This window comes from Bos javanicus, chromosome 1, assembly GCF_032452875.1.
Source record: "Bos javanicus breed banteng chromosome 1, ARS-OSU_banteng_1.0, whole genome shotgun sequence".
NCBI lineage: Eukaryota > Metazoa > Chordata > Mammalia > Artiodactyla > Bovidae > Bos > Bos javanicus.
The window spans coordinates 145,485,400-145,496,877 of record NC_083868.1 but is presented as its reverse complement, the minus strand read 5'-3'; the positions used below and the strand labels follow the sequence as shown (position 1 = coordinate 145,496,877).

Here is an 11,478-nt window from a genome sequence, read left to right as displayed (position 1 = left end):
TATTTTGGAGATTAATCCCTTGCTGGTTGCTTCATTTGCAAATGTTTTCTCCCAATCTATGGGTTGTCTTTTTGTTTTGTTTGTGGTTTCCTTTGCTGTGCAAAAGTTTTTAAGTTTACTTAGGTCCCATTTGTTTATTTTTGTTTTTATTTTCTTTACTGTAGGCAGTGGATTAAAAAAGATCTTGCTGTGATTTATGTCAAAGAGTGTTCTGCCTACATTTCCCTCTAAGAGTTTTATAGTATCAGGTCCTACATTTAGGTCTTTATTTTATTTTTGTGTGTGGCACTAGGGAGTGTTCCAGCTTCATTTGTTTGCATGTAGCTGTCATTTCCCCAGCACCACTTATTAAAAAGAGACTATCTTTTCTCCATCATATATTTTGGCCTCCTTTGTCATAGATTAGGTGACGCTAGGTGCGTGGATTTATCTCTGGACTTCCTATCCTGTTCTGTTGATCTTTATTTCTGTTTTTGTGCCAGTAGCATACAGTTTTGATGAATGTAGCTTTCAAGTGTAGTCTGAAGTCAGGGAGCCTGATTTCTCCAGCTCCATTTCTCTTTCTCAAGATTGCTTTGGCTATTCGAGGCCTTTTGTGTTTCTATAGATGACTTCCCGGCAAAGACAGAACCATAAGGTACATCACAGATTCGTAGGTTCTGTGCACTGAGAGCAGGGGAGGAGCTGGACTGGAAGAGGCAACAGGAAGGAGTTTTCAGGAGTGATGTTCTGGTTTGAATCTTGCACAATGGTGCATTTGTCAAAACTCAGAATTGAACATCACAAAGAGTGAATTTTAAAGTATAGAAACTAAAAATAAAAAATTAGAGAGCCACTGCTCTGGAGGAAACATCAAGAGAGCTGCTCCAAACTGAAGGAGACCAGGAAACATGAGACTATGTGATGAGTGGACCCAGAAACGTGGCTACACGTGATGTGCTCAGGGTAACCCTGGAAGGGGAATGTGGAGCAAGGGCTGCACAAGCTTATACGCTTCTGAGCTGTGATGACCCTCTTGTGGTTTTGTAATAGGATGCCCCTGTTCTTAGGAGAAAAGGAGATTAATAGTGACACATTTGGGGAGCAGGGTTGAGGTGTTGCAAATTCCTTTCAAATATCGGGAGGGAGACATTCAGAGACAGAGACAGAGGCTGGCATGATGATACCTGGATTTTCTCTGCTTAATTTTTCAAAATTTCTGTGCATTTTCAAATTTGTAATAGAAAGTACACATTTTTTTTTAATGTCATGGGGAAAATAACTCTAGACATGTCCTAACATCTGGAACTGAAATTAAATTCTAAATTCCTAAGCCAAAATAATTCTACAGCATTTTCCAGTCACGCCTTCCAAACTAGAGGGATGTGTTTATTGTTAATAGACTCAGCATCTGCTTGGAAAGTTCTAGAAACCAAACCAAGAATGCATTTTGCTCACAGACTAGCTTCCATCCTTTGAAGGGGCTGCAAGGCACTGAGCAGGGAGCTCCTCCAGCTAAAGGGCCCGGTTGCTAGGCTCCCTGGGGCAGGACCCGCCAGGCCAGTGCCCCTAACCAGGAAGCAGGGGTGCTCCCCTCTCTCCCATGGAGTGGATGCTGGGGGGTTGCAGGAAGTGGGCAAGGTGGGAGCTGTTGTTTTCGTCCACTAGGTCGATCACTAGACACTAGCCTTCCACTGGATTCACCTTCACTTGGTGCTTCCAAATTTATAATGATTTTCTTTCTGAATTTTAAGTGCTTGGAAAGAGCAATGGTTTTACTGTTTTATTTAAATTTCACCAGTGATTCCAAAGCCAGGAACATATAAACTATTGTCATCTCAAGTATGCAATTTGCAAATTTCTTTTTCTTGCAAACCACGATTATTCATCAGAAAATATGGGAACTTTTCTCTAAATGACCTCCCTTAAATCTCACACACACACACACACACAGGATTTTTGGAGGCATGTTTATCCATAAACAGACACTAGTTGTCTGAACATCACAGTTTGAATAATTTGAGCTGCACCCTCAGAGTCCTGGAGGCCCTGCCCAGATGGCTGAGAACCTGCTTTCTGGACCGAATGGACCCTGGCATATCTTTTCTTAGCTCCCAGAGTAAACACCATGGGGTGAAATAAAGTCACTTTCACTGACTCTCCTCTTAGGATTCTCTGTCGCTGTTTTTGCTTTTGGTTCTTGGCCAGGTTGGTTGGTGAGGGTGCCAGCTGGGCTCAGCTGAAACACCGAATGGCAGCTCAGGACCCTTAGGAGGTGGGGGTGAGATGGTGCGGGCGGGGGGCAGTGAGGGGCTAGATGGTGGGGGGGAGGAGCGGGGAGGGAGGCAGCAGGGGGAGGAGGTATTGGTGGGGAGGCACTAGGGTGCCTGTGAGAAAGGGATGGGGAGGATTTTAAACAAATGAGTGGGGAATGGAGCCCAGCTGAGACTGTCCTGACAACAGGGCTCCTGCCCCTCTGACCAGCCCGGGCCTCTCTAGTGGCTGGTGGCCTGTGGTGCCTCCTTGGTTCTGCTCTGGGAGAGGGACTGGCTGGAGAAATCCTCCCTGCTGCTGCTGCACAAGGGGGCAGTCAGGGGGTGAGCTTCCTCCTCTAGGGTGGCCCCCCAAATCCTTTGGGAACAGCAGTTCCTCCAAGGCTGAGGTGCATCGTTCCCCCAGGTCATAGTCCCTGGAGCACCACAGTTGGATCACCAGCAACATCAGAACACTGGACCCTCTCCCTTCCTCCACTGCCTCTGTCCCCTGATGCTCCCAGTGGAGCAGCCAGGCCACTCTGTCCAGCTGTGAGGACGTGTGGTCACTCCATCCAGCTGTGAGGACATGAGGCCACTCCATCCAGCTGTGGGGACGTGCGGCCACTCCTTCCAGCCGTGGGGATGTGAGGCCACTCCGCCCAGCCGTGGGGATGTGTGGTCACTCCGTCCAGCCTTGGGGACGTGTGGTCACTCCATCCTGCTGTGGGGACATGAGGCCACTCCATCCAGCCGTGAGGACATGAGGCCACTCCATCCAGCCGTGGGGACGTGAGGCCACTCCGTCCAGCCGTGGGGACGTGTGGCCACTCCGTCCAGCCATGGGGACGTGTGGCCACTCCGTCCAGCCGTGGGCACGTGTGGTCATTCCGTCCAGCTGTGGGGACGTGTGGCCACTCCATCCAGCTGTGAGGAGATGAGGCCATTCTGTCCAGCTGTGGGGATGTGTGGCCACTCCGTCCAGCTGTGAGGAGATGAGGCCATTCTGTCCAGCTGTGGGGACATGTGGTCACTCCATCCAGCTGTGGGGACGTGTGGCCACTCCGTCCATCTGTGAGGAGATGAGGCCATTCCGTCCAGCTGTGGGGACGTGTAGCCACTCCGCCCAGCCATGAGGACATGTGGTCACTCCGTCCTGCTGTGGAGACGTGTGGTCACTCCTTCCAGCTGTGGGGACGTGTGGCCACTCCGTCCAGCTGTGAGGAGATGAGGCCACTCCGTCCAGCTGTGGGGACGTGTGGCCACTCCGTCCAGCTGTGGGGACGTGTGGCCACTCTGTCCAGCTGTGAGGAGATGAGGCCATTCCGTCCTGCTGTGGGGATGTGTGGTCACTCTGTCCTGCTGTGGGGACGTGTGGTCACTCCTTCCAGCTGTGGGGACGTGTGGCCAGTCCGTCCAGCTGTGAGGAGATGAGGCCACTCCGTCCAGCTGTGGGGATGTGTGGCCACTCTGTCCAGCTGTGGGGACATGTGGCCACTCTGTCCAGCTGTGAGGAGATGAGGCCATTCCGTCCTGCTGTGGGGATGTGTGGTCACTCCATCCAGCTGTGGGGATGTGTGGTCACTCCATCCTGCTGTGGGGACGTGTGGTCACTCCGTCCAGCTGTGAGGACATGTCCCTCCTGGGGCCTCACCCAGTGCCAGGTGCCTCCCTCTCTTCCCGGAACTGCCTCCACCTGAGAGCCTCCTACTACACTGACTTGCCCTGTGTGGGGCGTGAGGCTCTTCAGCCTGGTGGAGATGCTTGCTTTCAGAGCAAATCCAAGCAGTTTTGGGAGTTCACAAGAAGCAGGTGTGAAAAGTGTGATGTGAGTAATGTAAGTGCATTAACACATTTCCAGTTTGATATGGAATTATTTCTCTGATACGTAACAAGCCAACAGGACCAAGAGTCGTTGGCTGCAGGCCCAGTCTGCGTTCACAGCTTACAAAAACACTTGCTTTCCTTTAATTCCCAACAGCATCTCCTGTGTTTGCATTCATTACTTTCATAGGAAAACCGGGCCACAGCCCAGCTCTGCAGCAGACTTCTAGAGAGTACTTCACGCTCTGTTCTCCTAAAGCAGCTGGATTCAGCCACTAAACTCAAGTCCCAGGAAGGAGCGCCATGCAGAGATGAGTGCAGACCTCATGAGCAATTCCAGGTCCATTCAAGGGGAGGTTTGCTCATTCCTCACACTGAAGACCCGACACAGCAGCCCGTGGTCTCCTCGTCAGTCTCCTGCTCTGTTGAGTTTTCTGATGCAACAGCAAGTCTGGACCAGGGGGGATAAAGCCCCTTTCTGTGACCCAGCCCAGGCTCCACTGCAGCCAGGAGTGGGTGTCGCCCTGGGAGAGGCCAGGGCCACGGGGGCCATGTGGTGTCACACAGGTTGACCCCTGTGTCCTGAAGGCCTGGGCCCTGTGGACACAACTGTTCTTCCTGAGGGCATTTGCTGGGTGCCTGTGGGGGCCTGGGGAGGCGTGGGCAGGGAGGCCGGTGGGTGCTTAGGCTGCTGCCCTGCCCCAAGACCACATGCCATCGATAGTGCCCTCCCGGGTCATTGCACAACGGCCATGCCCTGTAGAACCTCCACCGTCCCACAAACACCCTTCCTGCTCACCTTTTGCTCAGTGGCGACAGAACCAAAGGAACCCCCTGTTGTGTGGAGAACATGGCCCTGGTCCAGAACCAAGTCACCCCAGCATCCTTCTGGCAGGGTGCCTGGTGCCCAGGTCTGTGACACTAATGCCTCTTTCCTCTTTTGTTGGGGGCCAGAGTGAGGTACTCCGCCCGTGACAAAGGTCATGAGGAAGGAGGCTCGACATACGCAAAGGCGGGATCGAGCCTCAGGAGTCCCCCTGGAAATCCTCGAGCGTCTATCCCCATAACCAGAGCCTGCCTACTTTACTACTTTGTGCTCTTACCTACATCTCTGACTTTACGGGGGGCTGTCCCCCACCACCTCTTTCGGAGAAGGAGTTAACCTAGAGCTCCAGTTAATAATAATTCCTGGGCGTGATAAGAGTGTTTTAACCTACAAACTCCTCTGAAGGTTCTCTAGCCTGCCTGACAGGCTCGTCCGGCCACATGTGATTGCTCACAGCCTCCCAACCGTGAGAGGCACAAGATGCTTTAAACCCTCTAAAAACAGGTTCTTTAGAGAAGTTAGAAAACTATAAGTATAGTGGGCTAATTAGAAATTGTATTGGTGAAGAGTTTTTCATTTGTTGAGCCAATGTTTGTTGCTAAGTCTCCATATCCCCTGCCCTTACACACATTAATGAATATATAGAATTAACCTTTGATATTAATCACGTTAGACCTTAGGCTAAGTAAATTCTTTCCTTAACTAAAACCCACTACACCCTTACCCTGTAGGAATGTAACTTTATTTGGGTGGCGTCTGTTTTGAGAATAATCAGCCCTGGAGAAATAAGTGTCCTGGTTGATTGACTGCTGTCACAAGGAGAGGGTCGTAAATTGTCAGCAGGCCCCCCCAGCCAGAAGATGATGTAACACCCCTAAGACCTCTGTATACATTTGTATGAAGCACCTGACTTTGATAAAAGTCAGGACTGCTGACCCCGCGTGACTTTTGCATAACATCTCAGTGTATAAAAACAGACTCTGGAAAATAAAGAATTGGGATCAGTTTCTCGAAATACTGGTCTCCCCATGTCGCTCTCTCTCTCACTCTGGCTGAGTCTCCATCTGGAGCGCGGAACCCACCATGCTTACTAATTATGCCTGGGCTTCTAAGATCCGACCGGGGAGGCCTCAGTGTCTCCTCTCCTTCGGGAGAACGGAAGGACGCCTGCGGCCTACGTAAGTGGTGCAAACTTCTTGTCTTGAAGTTTTATTGGTCTCCCGCGTAAACCAAGCTACTCAGCCTCTTTTCTCCACTGAATTTTCCTACTGAGCTATCCTCATTCTATTACTCTTTATATCCTTAATTAACGTTTAATTAAGCTATCGTATCCTGATCCTCGCCTACGCCGTCTCTCCTTCGAATACCCTGGATCAGCCGAGGCTGGTCCCCGGCACTCTTTCACCTGCCCATCCTGGGGGATGCCCAGGAGGGGATCCTGCCTGCTGCACTGACTGCCATGTTGGAAGAGGCCAGGTGGCCGAGGCTGGGTCACCCTAGGAGGGGTCTGCCTGCCCTGACCTTGTTCCCTGAACTGGGAGTGGACAGGATGGGGGACCCTTCTGGGTCTCAAGTTCATATAAGTGAGGAAGGAAATAAACCTGAAAATTCACAGGTGGTCCTTCACAGTGTGGAATAAGAGCAAGAAACCATGAGAAGTAGCTGGATACTAGCCAGCGAGAGTGAACAGGCCCCAAAACAGGATGGTGTTGGCTGAAGAATTGATCAGAGCACTGGGGGATCACACCGGGGCACTTGGAGGCAGAACAGAGGGGAAGAGCTGGAAGGGGAGTGGGCTGAGTGTGGGCGACAACTCAGTTCCAGGAAACAGAAGTGTCAGGATGAAACACACAGCAGATCTAATGAAATAAGGAAAACACACTTGCTTCAACTACAGAAAGGTGAACGTCCTGCCCTCACAGCGTGCATAGAAGAGCCAGTGGCATGTAGAATGATGTGGTCGTGAGGGTGCTTGGGCCTGGATATTTTGGGGTGATGTGTGGACATTTCAGAGGGAGAGAGCAGATTCTCCAAACAAACAAGAGCCAGGTTCACAGCGTGGTCTGACTTAGGGGCTGCAGTGGACTGATCTGACTTCTATGACCATGAAATGATCATCACAGTAAGTTTAATGAACACCATCATCTCATGCATGTGTGCGTCCTCAGTCGCTTCAGTCGTGTCTGACTCTTTGCAACCCTGTGGACTGTAGCCCGTCAGGTTCTTCTGTCCATGGGATTCTCCAGGCAAGAATACTGGAGTGGGTTGCCATGCCTTCCTCCAGGGGATCTTCCCCACCGAGGAATCGAACCCACATCTCTTATGTCTCATACAGACATACAATGAAAGAAATAGAAAAAAGGCTTGGCCGCAGGCTGTCTCCAGCGATGCAGGATATAGCGCCAGGTGCATGGCCCCCAGTAAAGCCCTCTGCCCGCCTGTCTCCCACCACAGGGAGCTCTCTGCCCCTTGGGGCTGAGAGACCCCACCCTTTCCCCAAGCTAAAGCCGGAGGGCCCTGAGGTACCAGCCGGATATCGTCTCACAAGGGACTCTTGGTGGCCCAGGGCAACGGGGCTCCTGCTGGCATCAGGGCAGCTGACACAGTGGAGCTGGCAGAGCTGGGAGCCTGGGTAGAGAAGACGGGCAAGTGGGCAATCAGCAACCCAACCAAGGCTGAAGAGGAGCAGGCATACCCAGGGCCTCAGGAGGTGAGGGAGGAGGTGCGGGCCCCTGCAGGCCCACCATGCCATGGAGGAGGAGGAGGAGGAGCTTGTGCACGAGGTCTGGGAGGGGTGCTGGAGGGCCATCCCATACGATGTGCTCCGGACTGGCTGAAGGACAGCAACTGCCTGTCGCACGGCCACTGGCCACCATGCCCCCCTTCTGGGCCTGCTTCAAGAGCATCATCTTCTGCATCTACACGGGGACTGGCAACATCTGGACCCTCCTGCGTGGCTTTGTGCTGTTTCTGTTTCTGGGAATCCTGACCACGCTCTCAGACCACACATGTACTTCACAGCTCCCCTTTCAGGAGAAGGTGGTGTTTGGGATGTTCCTCCTGGGAGTGGTGCTCGGCCTCAGCTTCTCCTGGCTATTTCACACTGTCTACTGTCATTCAGGGAAAGTCTCTTGGACTTTCTCAGAACTGGATTATGCAGGGATTGCCCTCCTGATTATGGGGAGCTTTGGCCCCTGGCTCTACTACTCCTTCTACTGCTCCCCACAGCCATGGCTCATCTACATCCATCGTCTGTGTTCTGGGCATCTCTGCCATCATCGTGGCACGGTGGGACCAGTTCACCACTCCTAAGCACCGGCAGACAAGAGCAGGAGTGTTCCCGGGGCTTAGCTTGAGTGGCATCATGCCTACTATGCAGTTCACAATCACAGAGGACTTCATCAAGGCCACCATGGTGGCCCAGATGGCTGGTTCTTCCTCATGGCTCTGATGTACATCGCCAGAGCCGCCCTCTATGCCGCATGCGTTCCCGAGCGCTTCTTCCCTGGAAAATTCGACATATGCTTCCAGTCTCATCAGATCTTCCTTGTCCTGGTAGCGGAAGCTGCCTTCACCCACTGCTATGGTGTCTCCAACCTTCAGGAGTTCCGATATGGCCTGGAAGGGGGCTGTACTGATGACTCTCTCCTCTGAGCCGCCCCCTGAGGGTGCAGGAGAACTTCCCAAGTGCTTTTAAAATAACTTCTTTGCTGAAGTGAGAGGAAGAGTCTGAGTTGCCTGTTTCTAGAAGAAACGTCTTAGAGAATTCAGTACCGACCACGCTTCAGCCCACTTCACACTCACTGGGCAATAAACTCTCCATTTCCTCCCTGAGAAAGGTGGGGGAGGGCAGGCGTGGCCACCCTGCCTCCCAGCTGTCCCCTTGGCCAGGCACCTGCTGTCCCCTCCCAGAGACGGGGCTGCGAAGCTCACCGTGAGCTCTGAGCCCTCCTCCCAGCATTCTGGGGAAAAGAGATGGGCTGGGACTCTTCAGAAATTCTGTTTCTGGAAGAAACTGTCCCTCCCTCACCCCATCCTGACTTTGTAACCTGGCTTATAACAGGCCATCCATTTTTGTGGCATACTTTTCAAAACCAGTTATAACCTGGGCCCATCTTTCTAGGGCCTGGGCCTGCTCACAAACCAGGAAGAACAAAGCCACCAACTTTTACACAGTCTGGCTAACCATGGAAGTGTGTCCAGGTTTCAGATAACCTGAGTTTTGATTTTTTTTTTCTTGGCAGAGTAATGTAAAATTAAAGTGGGGAAAGATACTTAATATTTAATACCAAGCTTTCAAAAGAAACCTGCTATCATTGCTTATGCAACTTGATGCAAAGACTACGATGATAATAAAAGAGTACAGGAGGCAAAAAAGAAAAAAACAAATAGAAAACAAATTTCCTGGTGATAAGAACTCTTAGGATTTATTCTTAAGAACTTTCATTATATAATGTACAGGAGGGTTAATGTGTTTCTCATGTTGTACATCACATCTCTGGTACTTATTTGTCTTATAACTGGAAGTTTGTACCTTTTGACCGCCTCCATCCAGTCCCCCTTCCCTGCCCACCTTGGGTAACCACCAACCTGATCACTTATCCTCGAGCCTGTTTGTTTTTGAAATATAATTGACCTACAGCACTACGTTAGTTCCTGTTAACACAAAGTAGTGATCGATGTTTCTATACATTTCAAACTGATCACCATGATAAGTCTAGTTACAATCTGTCACCATACAAAGATACTACATAGTTACTGACTATATTCCCAACACCCTACATTTCATCGTTGTTATTTAGTCACTAAGTCATGTCCAACTCTGCAACCTCATGGACTGTAGCCCACCAGGCTCCTCTGTCTGTGGGATTTTCCAGGCAAGAATACTGGAGTGGGTTGCCATTTCCTTCTCCAGGGGATCTTTCTGATGCAGGGATCAAACCTGAGTCTCCTGCACTGGCAGGCAGTTTGTTTACTGCTGAGCCACCTTGGGAAACCCCTACATTGCATACTGCAACTCATTTATTCTGCAACCAGAAATTTGTGCCTCTTAAGGGCTCCAAAATCACTGCAGATGGTGACTGCAGCCATGAAATTAAAAGACGCTTACTCCTTGGAAGGAAAGTTATGACCAACCTAGATAGCATATTCAAAAGCAGAGACATTACTTTGCCAACAAAGGTTCGTCTAGTCAAGGCTATGGTTTTTCCTGTGGTCATGTATGGATGTGAGAGTTGGACTGTGAAGGCTGAGCGCCGAAGAATTGATGCTTTTGAACTGTGGTGTTGGAGAAGACTCTTGAGAGTCCCTTGCACTGCAGGGAGATCCAACCAGTCCATTCTGAAGGAGATCAGCCCTGGGATTTCTTTGGAGGGAATGATGCTGAAGCTGAAACTCCAGTACTTTGGCCACCTCATGTGAAGAGTTGACTCATTGGAAAAGACTCTGATGCTGGAAGGGATTGGGGGCAGGAGGAGAAGGGGACGACAGAGGATGATATGGCTGGATGGCATCACTGACTTGATGGACGTGGGTCTGGGTGAACTCCGGGAGTTGGTGATGGACAGGGAGGCCTGGTGTGCTGTAATTCATGGGGTCGCAAAGAGGCGGACACAACTGAAGTGAACTGAACTGAATCTCCCTCAACTCGTTCTCTCCTCTGCCCACCTCCCCTGCTCTGGCAACCACTTGCTTGTTCTTTGTGTCTATAACTGCTTCGGTTTTGTTATGTTTGATCATTTGTTTTTTAGATTCCACATATAAGCAAAATTATACAACTGTTTTTCTCTGCCTTCTTTTACTTAGCAAAATATCCCCAGGGTCCTTCCATACTGCGCCAAATGGCAAGTTTTTGTTCTTTCTAATGGCTGAGTAATATTCCATTACAAACACACACAGACACACCACACGTTCTTTATCCGTTCATCTATTGATGACCACTTGAGTTGCTTCCATAGCTTGACTATTGTAAATAATACTGCAGTAAACACAAGGGTGCATGTGCCTTTTCAAATTAGTGTTCTTTTTCTTTAGATAAATACCGAGGAGTAGAATTCCTGGATCATATTCTAATTTTTAAAGGACCCTCCATGCACTTCTCTGTAGCATTTGCACAAACTGACACCCCCATCAACATGTAGGAGGGTCCCTTTTCTTCACATTCTCACCCACACTGATATTTGTTGTCTTTTTTATGATAGGCATTCTGACAGGTGTGAGGTGGTATCTGGTTGTAGTTTTGATTTGCATGCCTCTGATGATCAGAGATGAGCATCTTTTCCTGTGTCTCTTGTCCATTTGCATGTCTTCATTGGAAAAATGTCTATTCAGATCCTCTGCCTGCTTCTCAATTGCGTTGCTTGCTTTTTTGCTATTCAGTTGTATAATGTCTTCGTATATTTTGGAATATTAACCCCTTATTGGATATATTGTTTGCAAATATCTTCTCCCAGTCAGTAGGCAGCCTTTTCATTTTGTTCATAGTTTCTGTCACTGTGCAAAAATTTTTTAGTTTGATGTGAACTCATTTGTTTCTTTTTGCTTTGGTTACCCTTGCCTGAGGAGACATATCAAAAAAAAAAATTACTACTAAGGACC

At 49.9% G+C, this 11,478-nt stretch overlaps 1 pseudogene; it reads left to right on the top strand.

The window, feature by feature from the left end:
• The first annotated feature begins 2,265 nt into the window (after positions 1-2,265).
• Positions 2,266-11,157, top strand: LOC133252989 (adiponectin receptor protein 1-like; annotated as a pseudogene).
• The last annotated feature ends 321 nt before the right edge of the window (positions 11,158-11,478 follow it).